Below are 13405 nucleotides of genomic sequence, written 5' to 3'. Positions count from 1 at the left end.
GGGGTTTCGAGACAGAGTTTCTCTGTATAGCCCTGGTTGTCCTGGAACACACTTTGTAAACCAGGCTGGCCTCAAACTCAGAAATCTGCCTGCCTCTGCCTCCCAAGTGCTAGGATCAAAGGCGTGTACCACCACCACCCGGCCACACTGGCAAATCCTTAAGCAACAAGAGAAAGCAAGAGATTATTTCTTAGGAGTATAATAATTTTGTCGTGTGAGTGTGTGTGTGTGTGTGTGTATTACATATACATTATATATATATATATATATATATATATCATATACATATATGTACACATATACATGTATATAAATGTGTATATTAATGGTACATGCTATATTTTATTGTGTTATATTATTATATAATATAATTATACACACTATATAACCTCCAGTCTTGTCTTAATAATGTTAGCATAATATAGTAATGAATATTTGCAGAAAATGCTATGAACATTAATTCTTAACAATAAAATTTTATAATCACTTAATGTTTCAATTCATATGTAAGTTTCATTAAAAATAACTATTGACAATTCATTGCCCTCAATGTTCCTTTATTCTGAACATCTGCGACCCCTTATTATTTTCTTTTTTAAATAACTAGAATTTGACTACTCAAACTAATTTTCATTATTGCCTCCTCTTTCAGGCAACTTAAAACTAGATGGGATCTAAGACACTTAAAATGACCTGTTGAGACAGGCAGACTCCATTCTCTGTGCTTCAATGTGCTTTAGCGCAGTAAATACTGCTTTGGTGCTCCAGGCTCCTAAGGGCTTTTGTCACAGTGATGCCAAAGCGGAGAATGAAAGTGGTTGTGAAGATGGGGAAGAACCCAAGTCGGACCCAGAGACCAAGAAGAGTAAGGGGGCAGCAAAGAAAACTGAGGAGGCCGCAGGAGAGGGCCCTGTTCTGTATGAAGACCCTCCAGATCAGAAAACCTCACCCAGTGGCAAATCTGCCACACTCAAGATATGCTCCTGGAATGTGGATGGGCTTCGAGCCTGCATTAGAAAGAAGGGTTTGGATTGGGTAAAGGAAGAAGCACCAGATATCTTGTGCCTCCAAGAGACCAAATGCTCAGAAAACAAACTCCCAGCTGAGCTGGAAGAGCTGCCTAGACTCAACTATCAGTACTGGTTAGCTCCATCAGATAAAGGATACAGTGGTGTGGACCTACTTTCCCACCAGTGCCCACTAAAAGTCTCTTATGGCACTGATGAGGAAGAAACTGATCAAGAAGGCCAGATGATTGTGTCTGAATTTGAGTCCTTTGTCTTGGTAACAGCTTATGTTTCCAATGCAGGCAGAGGGTTCTGGTAAGATTGGAATACTTACAGCACTGGGATGAAGCCTTCCGAAAGTTTCTACAGGACTTGGCTTCCCAAAAGTCTCTTGTGCTATGTGGGGATTTCAGTGTGGCTCATGAAGAAATTGACTTTGGTAACGCCCAAGGAAACAAAAAGAATGCTGGCTTTACTCCCCAGGAACACCAAGGTTTTGGAAATTGCTACAGGCTGTACCATTGGCTGACAGCTTCCGGCATCTCTACCCCAACACTGCTTACGCTTACACTTTCTGGACTTATGTGATGAATGCCTGCTCTAAGAATGTTGGTTGGCGTCTTGATTACTTTTTTGCTCTCCCACACTCTTTTACCTGCATTGTCTGACAGCAAGATCCGGTCCAAGGCTCTTGGCAGTGACCACTGTCCCAGCACCCTTTACCTAGGATTCCCTCCTGAGGTAGCTTCCTGCCTAGGAGATGGTCTCCTGTCCCCCAGAGAAGTCTGGTGTGCTATCTCTTCAGGCTTTTGGTTTGTATATACTTCCCTCATTTTAAACAGTATACCAAACTTCTGGTTTCCCTTAGACAGTCCAAATGAAATAGAAGTTCCTAATTAAAAAAAAAAATGACCTGTTGGCTTCATCTGTTCCATAAGAAATTATTTATTATTTTATTTTATTATTTTTATTTTTACTATAAAGTGCATCATATCTCTTATGCAAATAGTGAACTAGAGTAGGTGTGCATTCAGAAAGAAATTGTGTAAGGAAAAACAAGTTGTGTAAGGTAAAAGCACTTTCTTTTTTTCAGATAAAGCTCACTTTTTTTCCTTTTATTATTAATTTATTTGTTTGTTTATTTATTTATTTATTTTACACTTTCATATTTTATTAGATATTTTCCCTATTTACATTTCAAATGTTATCCCCTTTCCTAGTCTCCCCTCCGAAAATCCCCTATCCCCTCCCCCTCTGCTCCCCAACCACCCACTCCTGCTTCCTGGCCCTGGCATTCCCCCTTACTGGGGCACATAGAACCTTCACAAGACTAAGGGCCTCTCCTCCCACTGATGGCCAACTAGGCCATGCTACATCCATTCCAGTAGTGACATGCGTGACAGGTCCCCAAAACCTGGGCGCTGTCCCAAGGCGAAAAGTTCACGGAAACTTAGTCTCCTGGAATCGTGGAATCCTGTATAACGAATGCTCCAATGTCCTTGCTTTAGTTGGTAAATGGATCTGTGTGCTTTCCCTTAATATTGATTTATTATAAGTGCTTCTAAGGATTGAATTTTTGACATATAGCTAAGTTAGATTCTTCACCAGTCCTAGGCAGTCAGACCTTGAGCTGACCCTGGGCATGGATAGCTCACTGCCTTACACAGGAATTTACCATTCTCTAGGAAGAAGGAAGTTTGTGATCGAAGGATGATCCAGAGTAGATACTTAGAACTATAGATAGCTGAGTTACACCCATACACAAGTATTTAAAATGGCCTAGGGGGAAGGTGGACTATGGGAACTATGGCAAGGGCATGAAGCCCTTGCCCCTGGCTTCTAAGTTTAAGCTGAGGTTAGGTGGAGCTGTTTTTGATCCCAGCTGTTAACATTGAATTTTATCCCAGTTAGTTCCTGCCAGTCCTTCTGTGTTTTCATTCCTCTGTTTTGTGTAACTTCCCTATTTTTCTTCTGTATAAAAAGTCTGATGCTCGATTTGACATTACATTCAAATATTACATGCTCTCTAGAGTCGGTCTGTTTGTCATTCTCAGAATCCTTGCTCACCTGCAACCAGAGACCCGTTCCACGCAGATAGGAGACCCCAGAAAGGAGGTAGTCTGCAGCAAGGCCATCCTCTGCTACATATGCAGGTGGAGCCATGAGTCTTTTTTGGTTGGTGGTTTAGTCCCTGGGAGCTCTGAGGTTACTGGTTGGTTCATATTGCTGTTCCTCCTATGAGGTTGCAAACTCCTTCAGCTCCTTCAGGTCCTTTCTCTAGCTCCTTCATTGGGGACCCTGTGCTCAGTCCAATGGATGGCTATGAGCATCCACTTCTTTATTTGTCAGACACTGGCAGAGTCTCTCAGGAGACAGTTTTATCAGACTCCTGTCAGCAAGCTCTTGTTGGCATCTCCAAGAAGTCTTGGAAGGAATTATCATTATGGGGGAATTTAAACAGAACTTTAGAAAATGCACTACACCAGTAAACACTGTTTGAATGGTGGTTAAAGACAATGCTTGTTGCGGCTTTCATTTTCGCTGCCAAGGAGGATTCAGGCTGATGAGAATATATTTAAAATCAAATTCACAAACTGCTTTTTAACAACTCTTTTGTATGAGTATTTATTTACTATATACATACATATATGTGTGAATTCTATAAAAATCATGGTAGATATACAGTTTTGGCATGAGAAATGTCAAAATCAATGAGTGAGCAGTCTGGTTGTGTTTAGAATGTTTGGAAAACCTAGATATATAGTAACTATATTTTAATTCATATTTCAAACCTCAATTATGCTGGGTGAAGTTTACTTCAGTGTACCTTTTTGAACCCACTGGTTATGTGAAGATATTCAAAGAATATTGCAATTTAAATATATATTTTAAATCAGGAATATTGACTTAGCTTTTTTAAATTTTTAAAATTTTATTTTATTTAATTGTTTATTAGATATTTTATTTATTTACATTTCAAATGTTATACCCTTTCCTGGTTTCCCCTCTGAAAACCACCTACCCCCCCCCTTGCTCACTAACCCACCCCCTCCTACTTCCTGGCCCTGGCATTCCCCTACACTGGGGCACTCTCCTCTCATTGATGACTGACTAGGCCATTCTCTGCTACATATGCAGCTGGAGCCATGTGTCTGACCATGTGTTTTCTTTGGTTGGTGGTTTAGTTCCTGGGACCTCTTTGGGTACTGGTTAATTCATATTGTTGTTCCTCCGATGGGGCTGCAAACCCCTTCAGCTCCTTGGGTCCTTTCTCTAGCTCTTTCTCAGTCCAATGGATGGCTGTAAGCATCCACTGTAGACTTAACTTTTAACCAGTTATTTAAGCATGTATGTAAAGAATCGTGTTCATAGAGATTGTGAGCAGAAGTTTCTACTGTTCTGTATTAATCAAGCCTGAGCCCTACTGTTCATTTCACATGCCAATACTCTACTTAAGAGAGGAGAACAGATGATATTTTTAATTACTCAAAAATTGTTTAAACCATATTATCCAAAAGTTTAGCATTTCATATTTCTGACACATTAATAGGTGGAATGGTTACTTTCATTCAAGTACCAAAGAAAATGATAACCTATAAAACATAAAAGCAGGTTTGTCTATCTATCTGTTCTGTCTAAGACCTAGGTTACAGCAGCTTCCTGACCCCCCTGCAAAAATAGACTCCATGATCTTCAAAAAAGAACTTCCTGAAACTACAAGAAAGTAGCTCTCCCAATCCCAGAAATATTAAAATATGTAACAAAATACAAATAGACTTATAAAACAGGATAAAATGTATCGCATAGATTCCCTGCTTTCTACTGCCATCTCTATATCCAGGAAAGACATAGGTCAGGCGCCTGGGCATCATACAAAGGTTAATTGAACAATGAATGCCAGGTCATGATGAGCTGAAGACTGCCTTCTGTAATGGACTATCCGAAAATTTTTAGTACTTGAATTTCTTCTAAGCAGACACACAGAGTGGCATGTTCATTTGCTATAAATGGCTTTTGGTGTCAGTGAGCTTCTAAACAATTTGTTCTTTGTAGCTGGTACCTAGCCTTTCCATTTGAAAAGTTTCCCCCAGGGAAGCCCTGACTCATGGTTCTTATTTTAGCTACAGAGAATTGTCTATTCCAATGCAAACAATCATCCATGCTTCAAACTTATTAGACTTAAAAGTAAATAATGGATTAGTGATTTTTAAAAGTAATAAAAGTTTAAAATATGAACAGAAAAAAGTTAAAACCTACTACTTATAGATAAGACATAGGTCAACATGGGTGAACGTTAGAACCTGCACAGAAAACTGGGCACTGAATGAATCTAATAGTCTTGAACAAGCCATAGAAAAAGGAAATCAGGGATTAGATGGCAAAAAACACTGACTCAAAATTGAAGAATTTGGGGAGGTAAAGGTTGTGATAACAAACCTATAGATTGTTATGATTATGTTCTTACACATTTGGCACAATCCAAAGAATTGCATACCTTAAAGTGTATCTTTTATTCTGTATAAATGATCTCCAATAAACACAATACCAAAAGAGGAGGCAAGTGGAGCATATGTTATCATTGCATTTTCTAGTAACCCTGTTTTTTAAATTTTTAAGTGAACTTAATATTCTGAGGACAAACTAGAGAAACAAAAATAAGCACTAATACACCATTTTTTAGGCTACAGATTTCCTAAAATCTTTATTTTTTTTATTTTTTTATTGGCTAATTTCTTTATTTACAATTCAAATGTTATCCCTTTTCCTGGTTTCTCTCTGGAAACTCCCCTGTCCCATCCCCCCCTCCTCTCGCTTCTAGGAGGGTTGTCCCCCACCCACTCATCCACTCTTGCCTTCTGACCCTGGCATTCCCTTACACTGGGTCATCAAGTCTTCACAGGACCAAGGGCCTCTCCGGACAAGATCATCCTCTGCTACATATGTGGCTGGAGTCCTGGGTCCCTCCACGTGTACTCTTTGGTTGGCGGTTTAGTCACTGGGAGCTTTGGGAGGTCTGGTTGGTTGATAATGTTCTTTCCATGGGCTTGAACACCCCTTCAGCTCCTTCAGTCCTTTTTCTAACTCCTTTGGGATCCTATGCATAGTCCAATGGTTGGCTGCTAGCATCTGCCTCTGTACTTGTCAGGCTCTGGCTGAACCTTTCAGGAGACAGCTTCTTGTCATCCACAGTGACTGTATATGGGATGGATCCCCAGGTGGGGCAGTCTCTGATAACAGCCTTTCCTTCAGTCTCTGCTCCACACTTTGTCTCCATATTTCCTCCAGTGAGTATTTTGTTCCCCCTTCTAAGGACTGAAGCATCCATACTTTAATCTTCCTTCTTGAGCTTCTTGTGGTCTGTGAATTGTATTTTGGGTATTCTGAGCTTTTGGGCTAATATTCACTTATCAGTGAGTGCAAACCATGTGTGTTCTTTTGTGACTTGGTTACCTCACTCAGGATGATACTTTCTAGTTCCATACATTTGCCTAAGAATTTCATGAAGTCATTGTTTTTAATAGCTGAGTAGTACTCCATTGTATAAATATACCACATCTTCTGTATCTATTCCTCTGTTGAAGGACATCTAGGATTCCATTTCCCACCAGTCAGAATGGCTAAGATCAAAAACTCAGGTGACAGAAGATGCTGGCAAGGATGTGGAGAAAGAGGAACACTCCTCCATTGCTGGTGGGATTGCAAACTGGTACAACCAATCTGGAAATTAGTTTGGAGGTTCCTCAGAAAATTGGACATAGTGTTATCTGAGGACCCAACTACACCACTCCTGGCCATATACCCAAAAGATGCTCCAACATATAACAAGGACATATGCTTCACTATGTTTATAGCAGCCTTATTTATAATAGTCAGAAGCTGGAAATAATGCAGATGTCTTAAAATCTTTGTAACTGTTAAATCATTGTATTCTCATTACAACTCTGTGAGGTGGATGATATTATTAACCCCACTTTTCAATGAAGAGACCAAGTCAAAGAGAAGTTATAGGGTTTCTTAGGACCACCTATCTGATAAATGGCAGGAGGATCATTTGAGCTGTCTGATTGGCTTAATGGCTATGCTATGCTGCATGTTCATGGAATTTTTAAATCTTTTTTTTTAATTAATAAAATTTGGGTAACTTTTAAATTATTAAAGACAGTGTAAGGAATGCTCAGACATATATAGTTATACTTGAGAATCGTTCTTCACCTTAGGAGAGTTCTGAAAGTAAATTAATTAATGTTGCTAACATTTCCTATGGAAATATAAGCAAACATCTAATCTTTCCAATCAATGCTACTGATAACAGACCAAAGAAGATTCCACCCATCTAGCTTGGTGAACCAGCAAGTTTACTGAAGGTACTTAAAGAAACTGTGGCAGGCAGGATCCACGGCTCTGAACGTCTGAGTGCTCTTCAAATCTCCAATTAAATTTAGAAAAAATGGCCTCCAATAAAACTACATTGCAAAAAATGGGAAAGAAACAAAATGGAAAGAGTAAAAAAGTTGAAGAGGCAGAGCCTGAAGAATTTGTGGTAGAAAAAGTACTGGACCGTTGTGTAATGGATGGAAAGGCGGAGTATTTCCTGAAGTGGAAGGGGTTCACTGATGCTGATAATACTTGGGAACCAGGAGAAAATTTAGATTGTCTAGAATTAATTGAAGTATTTCTTAATTCTCTAAATGCTGGTAAAGAAAAAGATGGTACAAAAAGGAAATCTTTAGCTGACAGTGAATCTGATGATAGCAAATCGAAGAAGAAGAGAGAAGCTGCTGACAAACCAAGGGCCTTTGCCAGAGGTCTTGATCCTAAACGAATAATTGGTGCCATAGACAGCAGTGGAGAATTAATCTTTCTCATGAAATGGAAGGACTCGGATGAGGCGAATATGAAGTGTCCTCAGATTGTCTTTGTCTTCGACGAGGAGAGGCTGACTTGGCATTCTTGTCCCGAAGATGAAGCACAATAATTGTTTGCATATTGTTTATATATATATATATGACTGGATCTTGGGTTTCAAATTGCTAGTGTGAAAAAATTAGCATTCTAATGAAAATCAAGTTTGATATGCTGGTTTTGAAAGTATTGACAGTAGTTGGGATATTTTTGGGTTTGTTCTGTATCAAAAGGCACTGATTCCTTTGAGCAAGTAAGAGCTTTCTGTAGTTGCTTCCTCTAACAATAGACTATTTGATACCATGTTGTATTTCCTCAGCTTTGAAGAACAGCTTTTCTTAAATGCTGGAGAGATTTTACAGTCATTACTCAAGTCAGAACTTATTTTTAGCTGTGTCACAGAAGGACCATTCTTGATTTTTTGTTTGTTTGTTTGTTTGTTTGTTTGAAGTATATGCATAAACACTTATATAACTTGTTTGTTTTGTTTTAAATACTTGAAACTTGAAAACACAAGTTGATGAGATTCCTTCATTGTGAACATTTTCCTGAAACCATGCACTTTAAAATTAAGCAGATTCTGCAATTTATTGGATAGTTTAAAGGCAACTACATCAGAATTGATGTGTCATCATGTAAATACAGTGCTTTATTTACAGAATGTTGTCCACTTCCCATTCAGAAAATGAAATTAGACAAATAGTGTGATTTAATAACAAGACTTGGGCTGAGTGTGGTGGTGTACATCTTTAATCCTAGCACTCTAGAGACAGATAGAGATCTCTGACTTAAGAGGTCAGCTGGTCTACAGAGGCAGGTCCAGGTCGGCCAGTCTGTGTAAAGGTTCCTCTAGTGAACAATTCCATTGTAGAAAGTTAAAGTCTGTACTAAAAGGTTATGATTCATGGAATCTGTTCGATGTGGAAATAGAACCATGGTTGGAGCTGACATTGGCCATTTAAGACCTGCTGATTAAGTGAGTGAACAAAATTTGCTAATATTAATGACCTGCATGCTTTTTCTTTACCCTGGCTCATTCCTTACTGGTAGGATCAATCTTTTCAGTATTTGGGTTCTCATTCAATGGGCCAGAAAAGTAATTTTGTAGTATCAGAATGTCATCCAACTGTATATTTACTTTATTGTAAATAATGGTGAACAGTGGTCAATAAATAGTTTCATATTCCTTAAAAAGAAAATAACCTTTGGCAGCTAAATCACTGAAAAACATGTCAGCATGGGTAATGACTCACAAAAGCTAATTTTCAGGAAGCTAGGCTCTACAGAAAGTCCCTTCTTCCCAGTAGACCTTACTGTTTATGTGACATTGGGAAGGAACCTTGTGGATCTTGTAAGTTTCAGGCACTTCTTATGTCTGTGAGTTTTGCTTGCTTCATAAATCCTCTTCTTTTCCAGTACTCACAAGACCTCTGTCCATTCAGGATGGCTGCAATTCAGAGAAGATATCTGCATAGCTCTTAACTGCTCTTAGTCTCAGTAACAAAACGATGATCACCACATCTTTATTATTGTGAGTTTGGCTGAGATATTTGAACTTGAATAATGCTTGTAGAGTAGAATGCTGTAATTTCCAAAACTGTTTATTAAGTTTTGTTTATAACCTTGACTTGGAGAACTCTCCATAAATTCTAAATATGAATGGTTGTTGCCTTAGAAGATAATCCAATATTTTTAACTATGAAATATGAAGATTTTCTTTAAAAACTTACTTAGCTAAAGTAAGATTCATATTACATAGAAAATTCATGCCGAAAGGATTTATAGCCTTCTAATATAAAAAGATCCCCAATTATTCAAATAAATAAACACATTTTTAATATGGGCATTTAGACAGAAGTAAGAAATTTAGGGTTTATATATAGTTAACATTTTAATAAATCAATTAACACATGTGTTTATTTAATAGAAAAGATCATATGCCATATGTGAGTGGCTCAGTAGGTAAGGATGCATTCAACCTCACTTTGATCCACAAGATACATAGTTAGAAGGAGAGCACTGACTTTTTCTAGCTTCTTTTTGCTGAAAATGAGATAATAGCAATTTCAAGAGATTATAGAAAATGAAGCAGTTTTAAATATACAATTCTGCAGAAAGGATGTGAGCATAGAGAAGGTGCAGAAATGACTGGTATACTGATTTGGATAAAGACTGGTTTTTGAAGTCCCCTACTGCAAAACATTCCTGTCCTCTTCCTCGTAGGCTAGGACTTGTCACCTTCTCATATTTACTACCTCACTGGTTTATGAGACAATGTCTTATCTAATGAATCATTTAGGTCCTGTGAATACACCCTATTCTTGTTATATGATCTGCTATGAGCAGACTCCCTGTAACAGTCCATTTCTCAGAGTTCTCAGACAGGCAGATGCCCATCATCAGGTTGGGAAGAGAGGGCTTAGCTCACCTTGCTTCTCTCTAACTCCGAAGTGCTCTAAGTGTACCTCAAACTGACAATGGACTATCACAATCTAATTCCTACCCTCTGAAGTTCACACGTGTGTCCTGGCATTAGAATACCCTTACACATACACACTTGCATGCATATATATTTACACACACACAAAAGAAATGAACAAGATGTAATTTAAAAGATTTAGATGATCTGAAAATTTTACCCTATTGCCACATGTTTCAGAAAATTAGTGACACAATTTAAGGTAATGAAATAAACCTTGCAAGATAACTTTGAATTTCAATACTCTGCTAAAAGATTTCAGCCAATGCTTCAAACCTGTATCTAGTTCTTTCCCTATATGTTACTTGATCCAAGTTATTAAAATTCTTTGAACCTCAAATTCTTTTATTATTGAGAAAACAAGCAAATTATAATTCTTCCTCAGTAAGTTTAATTTGAAGATTAGCCTAGTTAATCTACATGTAGGGCTTACATGATATTTAATAATGCTAACTGTACTATTACTGTGCTTGTTTTTTTCACAGTGGCTTCCATTGAGAATATATTAATAAAGTAGTGTTTCTCTCTTCAAACTCACATGTTCCTCTTTCATAGAATTCATATGTATAAGCATATGTATTCTATGTTGTGTTCTTTTTCTGGTCAGTTACATATTCATTTTCCTGGTATAGTAGAGATATTTCTATCATTTTTCTAGGAATATGGAGTTGATTGTGTGCATATTTATTAATACTGACTGTAATTTCTCTCTTTCTCCTTAACCACCTTTTTGATTCTTTATTAAACAACATGCATTCAGAAAACAACTACTTGGCATAAATAGGCAACCGAAGTCCTTGTCATCCAGGAGCTTTCAATGTGGTTTAAGGTACTGATAATTACAGTTTAGTATGTAATGTCTACAAACATCAGTCTATATCAAGAGAGGGAAGCATGGCTGGTTGAGAAGGAGGCAATGATTAAGCTTTGCTTAATTAAGCTGTACAGGTGACAGAAGTGTATATTCATGGAATCCACTTCTGCCGTTCTCAGCAGATGAGCAGTCTTAAGTTCTGTAATGTATCATAGGTTTTCCCCTGCTTTCCATTTGCTTCAAAGATGTTACTATCTCTTATTTAAATAAAGTGCTACTTAATGGTAGTCCCTGCCTCCATATTTGCTTTGTAATAGTATATATCTTACATGCCATTCAGATGTCTATAAAATCATTTAGTTTCCAAATCTTTGTTGGAGAGGAATGGCTAAAAAAATCTCTCTCTCTCTCTCTCTCTCTCTCTCTCTCTCTCTCTCTCTCTCTCTCTNCACACACACACACACACACACACACACACACACACACACACACCACATATGCACACACACGTGAAACACACATATATGTATATATACAGTGGAATTTACTAAACTGTAAAAAGAAGGAAATTTGAAGGAAAACAGATAGAACTGAAAATAATCATGTTAAGCAAAGTTAGCCTGACTTAGAACAACAAGTATTTCATGGTTCTTTCATATATAAACTCTAGATTTAAATACACAAATGTATATGAGTATAGAATATGTGGGGTGAGATGGTGGGTCTAGAGGATGTGATAAAGCTACAAGACAAAATAACAAGAGAAAGAACAGGAAGAAAAATATCACAATTTCTCTCATACAATTTCCAGATTTATATGTATATGTGTGAAATGAAAGCAGAAGGGGGACTATTTGGAGGTTAAAAAGGCAACAGTGGGAGGAGACAGTGGGGGATCCGGGGAGATGATTGGATCAAAAAGAAGTAAAGCAATAAGATATATAAGGAAAATTTGTGTGTGTGTGCGCGCGCGTGTGTGCGTAAGCGTAATAAGGAAACCTGTTATTTTCCAGGTTAAATGCAAATATTATTTACTTTTATTTTTATTAATTTCTATGTGCCTGTGTCTATGTATGAGTACTTGCTTGTGAGTATGGGTGCCTGTGGAAGCTAGAAGAAAAAAAAAATTGGATGCTGTGGAGTGTGAGTTACAGGTGGTCATGAGTTTCCCAATAACATAGATTCTAGGAGCCAAATCTGGTCCTCTGAAAAAACAGCAAAGGCTTTTAACTGAAGAGCCATCTCCCCAGCTCCTAAATAAATTAATATGAACAGTTTACCCAGATGTGCTGGTGCACATCTGTAATGCTAGCATGTTCAGAAGGAGAGTCTTAGCTGAACTCATTAGCACAAAGTGGGGATATAGTCAAGGGGAGCTGATAGGTACTTTAGCCCAAGATAATGGGCAGGTAGAAGAAAATGAGCGCAGGACAGACATGAGCATGGAAAACATTCACTGTTTTCTGTTTAGAGAGTACCAAAGGAGGTTTGACTATGGAAACAAAGACAGAGAAGGAAAGAAGTTTCAAAATATCAAATACTAGAGGAGTGTATTATGGTTTGAATTTGAAATGCTTTCTGTATGTTTATCTTTTGAATGCTCATTTGCCAACTGGTGGCCCTATTCTGGGTGTCTGTATAGTCTTTGGGAGGTGGAGACTTTCTGAAGAAAGAAAAGCATTAGGATTAAGTCCTTGGAAGGATCACTGCCTGTGTCATTCTCTACTTCCTGGTCAGCTATAAGGTGACAGTTTCCACTACCTTCTGCTACTTCAGGGAACTGAAATGCTCCAGCATGTTTTCCTAGCATGATTAACTAACATCATGAACCTATGTGAGTATAGTAACATAAAGGAAAATGTTATAGATAATCGAGGATTGCCAACTCAATTAGATCTAGGATCAACTAAGAGATGTTGGGCCATGTGTGTGAAGGTATTTTGTAGAAAGATTAACTGATTAAATGTTCAGTACCTTTTGACAGTGGACAGAGATAAAGGGATCTGGGAAGGGAACTTGCTAGCCTTTCTCTGCTGCTGGGTGCATCTTCTCTGTTGCTGGTGTGGATGTCTCTATCCTTCATTGATATCATAACCAGCTTCTTCAGCATTGTAATGTGGATCTAGGCTTTCAGTGATATTGGGATTGCTGATCCACCCTCATGGTCTGAGTAGCGAGTGGGTTCTCAGCTTCTCTCAAGAG

General features: G+C 38.0%; 2 pseudogenes; both read left to right on the top strand.

Annotated features, from left to right (window-relative positions):
- Positions 1–729: 729 nt before the first annotated feature.
- LOC110321433 lies at positions 730–1907 on the top strand (annotated as a pseudogene).
- A 5548-nt stretch (positions 1908–7455) lies between these two features.
- LOC110322569 lies at positions 7456–7987 on the top strand (annotated as a pseudogene).
- The last annotated feature ends 5418 nt before the right edge of the window (positions 7988–13405 follow it).

The sequence above is a fragment of the Mus pahari genome, chromosome 5, assembly GCF_900095145.1.
Source record: "Mus pahari chromosome 5, PAHARI_EIJ_v1.1, whole genome shotgun sequence".
Classification (NCBI taxonomy): domain Eukaryota; kingdom Metazoa; phylum Chordata; class Mammalia; order Rodentia; family Muridae; genus Mus; species Mus pahari.
This window is presented reverse-complemented; position numbering and strand designations above follow the sequence as displayed.